This window comes from Thermobia domestica, chromosome 4 (assembly GCF_964235325.1).
Source record: "Thermobia domestica chromosome 4, izTheDome1.hap1.1, whole genome shotgun sequence".
NCBI classification, from domain to species: Eukaryota; Metazoa; Arthropoda; class Insecta; order Zygentoma; family Lepismatidae; genus Thermobia; species Thermobia domestica.
Genome location: NC_137457.1, coordinates 158,368,140 through 158,375,725, shown reverse-complemented (window position 1 = coordinate 158,375,725; position 7,586 = coordinate 158,368,140).

Genomic DNA, 7,586 nt, shown 5'->3' with positions numbered 1-7,586 from the left:
TAATTGGGAACAGTAGAATCGAGTAGAGGTGATTGAGGACAGACGATCCCAGTGACAGATTAGAGCAGTTTGAAAATTGGTAAGTACAAACCTAGCTGTAGTTTCTAGAACCTAAAACCCTGATAACCTTGGTATGGTTAATTAACTAACAATTTGACTAATACTTTTTCCTGCTAACAGTAGAAGTAGCTATTAGACTATTAATTATTAGATTTATTACTTGGTATGAAAATAATTCGTAATTTGATATCTAAAGGAATATTGCATTTAGCGTCCCATTAGTCTTTTGATATTTCATTTTGAGAGATTGATTTCGACGTCGAATTAAAATTTTCTTGTTTCTTTTGCTTTGAGAGTTTAATAGTTTTCGCGTTATATTGTATTAAACTTATTTGATCGAGTCGCGGTCGCTATTGACTAATTTTCGACACTTTCTATTCCGAGTAAAATTTTATTAACTTTTGAAATTGTTAATAACGTTAGATTTGTTCTTGTTTGGAATTATTCATTTTATCAAAGTATATTTAATTATTTTTCAAGTAATTTTAACCTATTATTCAGTTGCAATTAAATTACTTTTTCACTTGTCACAGTTAGAAGCTCATTCACAGAATTAAAATTTGTTGTTGTTAATTTGTATTTATTTCCTTAATATTTGATTACTTGTAATAAAAAGCCAATTGAATATTTTCTTTTATTTAAAATAATATTTGTAATCTTGATAACCTTGCATTTTCGTTTGGGAGATTTGAAGCCTGCATTACTTGGGGGATTCTTTTTTTTTTATTTATGCCAGATATCAGAACCGTGTCAAATGATAGTTTGGCTAAACTTAATCACTGCTTATTTGTATTAAATAGAATTAAGTTGGGTGTCAAGCAATCCTCGGCACAAGGTTCGTTACAAGTTCAGCGCAGCAACTCACCTCTTGTTTGATGAGGCATCTCTCCCTGAAATTTGTAAGGCATTTAATTTTTTTCATTTTTGAATTGTTATTTAAAATTAGGGTAACGACTACTACTGTTTTGGTATTTAATGCTATATATGCTAAAGCGTGAAAAATTCCAGAGAGCGAGGAAACAAAATACGATTAAATAGTGTATATTTAGAACCCTGGGGATAGTTTCTGTAGTATCTCGTATTTTGCTTAGATTTAGTGGTAGTTTGCTTTGTTAATAGTATATGTTTAATAATTTTGCTGTTTTTTGTATTTTGCTAGTTATACTTTGTAATTTATATGGAATGAAAATGTCGGAGGAGTACGTTAGCATAAACATGTCCGAGGTAGATTCGAGTTTCGATTGGAATACAATTGATCAAACTGGATTTGACGATAGTATTTTTGATAGATCGACAATGAGTTTAACGCCACTGCTTAGAGATTCATTGTTATTTTTTAATTCAAGAGAAAATAGAGAAATGCTGAATAGCCCGAGTGAAAATGTAGAAGGAGATAGAAGTCAGCTTAATTTGTTTGGTAGGTCAAATAGTTCCAGTTTAGAGAATCCTTTTAGTAGAAACTTTAGTTGTTTAGCACAACCTTCTTCGACTGTCCATAGATCCTTTGAAAGAAATAGTTTTCATTCTGGAGGAAATTTGTTTTTGAATGAGCCAGAAGTAGGACAAGCCCCCTCAAATGAGTTTGTTGATAATAATGCCCCGTTAGGAAGTGCTAGTAATTTAAATCCTTTGGGAAAAGTTTGTTCGAGTGTTAGCAATATAGCTAATAGACAGGTAGGATTTAACTTACCATCTGAGAGTTCTCAACCTGTGGGCCAGAGTAAGGGATTTGATAAATATCAACGTTTAGGACAGTATTACAGGAGAGTTTCAGCAATAAAAAATTCTACTCCAGTTAATCTGTATAGTAGAGGAAATTCTATATTAATAAATAAAAGTAATCAACAGATGTGTGAGGGTAGTTCAAAAAGAAAAGAGCATTTAGGGGAATTAAATCCTAAACCGCTTCCAATGTTATTTTCTGGCAATTATTGCGATCAATTTATTTTTCAAAAAATTGCTGAATTGTTAGATCAGAAATTTAAGAATTTTAGAAAGATTGATGGAAAAAGTAGCTATATTATTTTTGATTTGTTGGTCAACTTAGAGCAAATCATTGAAAGTACTAGTTTTCCTTTGAATGCTATTTATAGTACCTTGTTATCTAAGAGTGAAGGAGAGTTTCTGGATGAAATTCAGCGAGCTATTTATTTTAATATTTCTTGGCCGCGATTCAAGAAGTTAATTTTTGAGAAATTTATCACTAATTCAGTTAAGCATGCGTTAATATCAGAAAGGTTATTTAGGAAGCAAAGGTTAACTGAATCTGTTGATCAGTATATTAATGATATTTATTATACCGCTTTGATCTTGGATTGTTATGGTGATGAAGAACAATTGATTCGTATCATGCTTGATGGCATGAATCCCGCGGTGAGATTTAAAATGTTTGGTCTTTCTATTCCAAGAAATTTAGAAGAACTTAGAAGAATTTCTTTAGAGTTTTCTAAAATCTTTCGAGATCAGGTTGAATATAATAAAAGAATCGGAAATAAGTCATCGGGAACTTCAATTGCTTTAGTAAAGAAAAATGATAGAGAGTATCATTCTAAAGAATTGAATGTAAATAGACAAAAAGTTGAATCATGTGATTTTGGTAAAAGTAATTCAAAAAATTTGCGACGATCAATGAATTCTAATGCGGGTACGGAAAAACAGAATATTGTACCTTCGCAATTAGACGGAACAGTAGCTACCTTTGTAAATGTTCGCGTTAATAATGAGTTAATTCGCGCTTGTTTAGATAGCGGGTCGTCTTATAATTTACTTACGTTATCGGTAGTTGAACGTTGTGGGGTAGTGCATTATCTTGAGGAAACCACTCCGATTGTAATTCGTGCACTTTTGGGATCATTTTATGAATCAAGTAAGGAGATTAAGCTCACTCTAAATTTTTCTGGTTGGTTCGAGCGAGTTAGTTTTCTAGTTGTTAATGATTTGCCGTGCGATAGCCTTCTGGGAACTCCATTTTTTAAAAGTACCTCTTCGACTGTGGACTTTGTTCGTGGAAGATGGAATTTGCGTAATAATCGCAAATCAGTTGTCCTGTATTTTAGAGACGATACAATATCCATTCAGAATTCGACTTCAGGATTTAAGTCAGTTGATCGTGTTGACCATCAGGGTGGAAGTGTAGGTTGGAATGAACTTAAATCTAGGAAATCAACTTCGTTGTTTTTTCGAGATGATTCGTCACTAAGAAACGGACTTACATCGGGGTACTCGGTTGGCCAATCAAGTTCATATGGGAATTTGGAAAGGATTCAGACAGTTCATCATGGCAGAAGATCATTGGATGTTGGGGTCCAGTGTGATATAGAATTATCAACCATTGAGCGGCAACTATTGGAAACACCTACTTCAGCACAACTTGAAGAAATTCATCGTGTTTTTGGATTGAATCAACCCGAACAAAAAGAGACTTTAATTGGACACTCTGTAGATTCCAATTGTGTGAATTTAACTGGATCAGTTCAGAATAATGGTTCTTCACATGATTTGAGAAATAGCGAACGTAGACCCGATTATCTTCAGTTTTTGGGAAAAGAATCTGATGGAGATGCGAATCTCAGATCGTTTCCTTCCACATCTTTGCATCAAGGAGAGTTGGATAAGAAGTTTGGATCTGCACCCAATAATGGAAATGGTGATATAATAGAGATTGATGTGAAGAAGAAAAAGAAGAGAAGGAAGAGAAAAATGAAGAATCGTCGAGTGTTGAATAATAATGCTACCTCTTCTGAACTTAGACAGAAATCAGTGGAACGATGTGTGGGAGGAAAGGAAGACTGTGTTGCAGCGGTTCATATGAACTTTTGTGATAGTGATTCGGCAGCTTCAGATATGGATTTAGAGCAATCTAATAAATTCTATGAATTAGTAAAAAAAAATAAAAAACAATTAATGGATCCTGAAGATAAATTGCATGCGGAGTCGTTTTCAAAAGACAATGTTAAGAATATCTTGAGAGATTCTGGTTCCTATTTTCAATATAATGATAAAGATATTTTAGAATTCATTGATGATCTTCGTACTGAATTTTCTGATGTTATAACTGAAAAAATAGGATGTTGTCAAGGCTTTGAAGCTAAAGTTTATTTGAAAGAACAAAAACCATTTAAGGAGCATCCATTTCTGATTCCTAAAAACAAAGAAAAATTTTTTTATGATTCTATCGATGACCTTGTGTCTCAGGGTATTTTGACTGAAGTAGATCATTCAGATTATGGAAGTAGTTGCTTCTTAGTACGAAATAAGAACGGTACACATCGCATTGTAGGTAACTTCTGTAAGGCGAATTCCTTGATTAAGGATGACGTATATCCTGCGCCTAATTTAGAAGAGTGTTTAACGAGTTTAGCGGGTAAGAAATTCTTTACGAGCCTAGATCTTACCAAAGCATATTTCCAGTTGCAACTGGAAAAAGGATCACGCGAAATAACCACTATTGTTACCCCACGTGGTAGCTTTCAATATACGAGGGTACCAGTCGGTATAAAGACTGGAAGTTGTATTTTAGCGAGGGTAATTGATAAAATTCTTGGTGATTTGAAGGATCTAGGCGTAAAAACTTATTTTGATGACATTTTAATATGTACTTCTGATGTAGAATCACATAAAAAAGTTTTGAAAATGGTCCTCGAAAGATTGAGAAAATATGGAATTACTGTTTCCCCAGATAAGAGTGCTTTCTTTTATAAAAAGATAAAATACTTAGGATTTGTAACTGATGGGGATACTATAGAAATTGATCCATCAAGGGTCGAAGCTATTAAGAAAATCCCTCCACCTAGAAATAGGCGCGGAGTACAAAAAATTTGTGGACTGTTTTCGTATTATGCTCGATTTTGTAGTGGTCTTCAGGAGTTGATGGGTCCATTAAGAGAGTTAAAATCAACAAAAAGGAAATTCGAATGGACCATCGAACATCAGAAAACCTTAAATAAATTAAAGCAGGAATTATTAGATAATGTTATATTAAGGACTCCTGATCTGTCCAAGAAGTTTTTCATCCATGTTGACGGGGGAGGAAAAGCGATTGGAGCTTGTTTAAGTCAAATGGATGAGAATAATAATCTTATTCCTGTATCGTACTTTAGTAAAAAGTTGACGGAAGCTGACCGACACAGGAGCATTTATGAGATCGAGTTCATCAGTCTCGTTAAAGCAATTTATAGATTTCGCCACTATTTGATTAATGAGTTTGTGGTCTTTACCGACAATAAGGCGTTATCCTGGATTTTGGGTAATTCTAAGAGATTGTTAAAATATGGTCCTTTAGTCGAGAGTTTGTGTCAATTCTCATTTACTATCCAACATGTTAGGTCCCAAAATAACGTAGTTGCAGATTTCCTGACACGGATGTATGATCCATTTGAATTTGTGCAAGTGGACGGACCTGTGCGTATGGCTATAATGAAAAGGAATTTTAAAATGGCAAATTCTTGGCAATTGCCTATGGTGAAAGAGCCCTTATCGGAGTTACAAAAAGAAGATCCTGAGTTAAGAAATATTATAGAAAGGTTGGAATATGGTGAGAACATTCGAAATTATGTTTTAAATAATGGCATATTAATGAAAAAGAGTAAAGCCTTAAACCTTCCTTTTAAAATAGTAATTCCGAAGAATTTGCAGAAATTAGTGATCGAGTTCTTTCACGATCACGAATTGACAGGTGGTCATACCGGGACTTTTCGTACTTTAAAGAAAATAATGCGACGCTACACGTGGGATTCGGTTGTAAATGACGTTAAGGACTGTCAGAACTTGTAAAACCTGTCAATTAGTCAAAGAAAACAACAAAAAGAAAATGGGTCCATTAATATCAAAATTTTCAACAAGAGTTGGACAGAATGTAATGGTCGATATAATAGGACCTTTGCCGACCTCTAATTCCTTTAAATTCATATTAATTGGGGTGGATAATGCTTCGCGATTTGTTTTTCTCGAAAAATTAAGAACCTTGAATTCTACTGTTATTTGTAACAGGTTAATGGATGTTTTTAGTAGGCTAGGAATTCCGGAATCCTTGTCTACTGATAATGCATCAGTCTTTATATCTGCCCATTTTAGATCCTTTCTATTTGGGCTAGGAATAGAACATATTAGGATTAGTCCATACCATGCTGAGGCTAACTTGGCGGAAAGATTCATAAAAATTTTGAAAATGTCATTAAGAGCTTACTGTGCTGAAAAACAACAACAGTGGTCTAATTTTGTACTTGTGTTACAATATACGCTAAATATATGCGAGCACTCTGGTCTCAAATCGATTCCATACGAATTATATTTTGGTCGTCCCTTGAACACCCCATTAGAATTAAAATGGAAGATTTGTGACCAAGAATTGTTCAAGCATAAGAATGCTGACTTATGGAACAATGCTCTTGAGAATATGGAATAGGCATGGTTAAAGAAGAAATCTTTATTATCCAAAATTAGAGGTCCAGTTGTAGTTTCTGTCAATGACCAAGTATTGGTAAAGTCTCATATTAAATCCTGTCTTGCTGATAAAGTAGCAAAATCATTGAGTTTTAAGTGGGATGGACCCTTTATTATTCGGAGGTTTTTGACCCCTAATACATTATTGATATCTGATGCTGATGATTCTCGAGACTCATATAAGCGAGTTCATGTGTCGGATGTTAAAAAGTTTTTCCCTAGAAGAAATGTTTAGTTACAATCTTTGAAAATTCAATCAGATGATGTTTCTCGTCGCTTTCTGGAAAAAGGAATTACAGGAATGGTAAGATTAAATGTCAAGGGAGTAAGATGTCTTAGATCAGATTATATTTTAATTTGTTGTAATTTGATATAATTTTGTACGGAAATTGTGTATAAATGAATTTTTAATGTGTTGATTAAAATTTTTTAAAATTGTTAAAAAGATCATGATCTTAATGTTTTTTAATTTAATGAGACATTTAAAGTTAAATATTTTGAAAGAAAACATTTAAAATTTGCAATATTAAATAATTAAAAAAAATAACTTGAAATTTCTAGTAACTTTGAAAATGGTTTTTATTTGAAGTGAAATTGAAATTGTGATTTGTGAATTGTTTTAAACGTAATTGAAAAAGAGTGTTTCATTATATTAATGCCTATTTTGTTATGAATTTTTTTTGTGAGTTTTCCAGCTAAGACATTAAGGTGCATGATTCCTGGTAGCCATACAAAAAAAATCCTTCTCAGATTTTTTCCTTTGGAGGGGGAGAAATGTAGCATGCTCAGCTACATTGAGTTGGAGCTGCCTGTATTTTTGGAACACTCTGTATATGCTGGTCTCTGGAAGTGAAACGAAAATATGGACTATGACAAGAATATGAAAGAAAGAAAGAAAAATGTATTATATCTGATTGTAGAAATTACTCCTATTTTTGTATTTCCTCGATTAAGAGAATCTTTTGTGTTTACGTTTTTTTTAAAAAAAAGAAAAAGGAGAAGAGTAAAATTGTAGGTAATGAGAATAAGAGCGAAGGTTGTAGAAGCGAGTTTGTTTGCAACAAACTCAAGGTTAAATCGCGTGA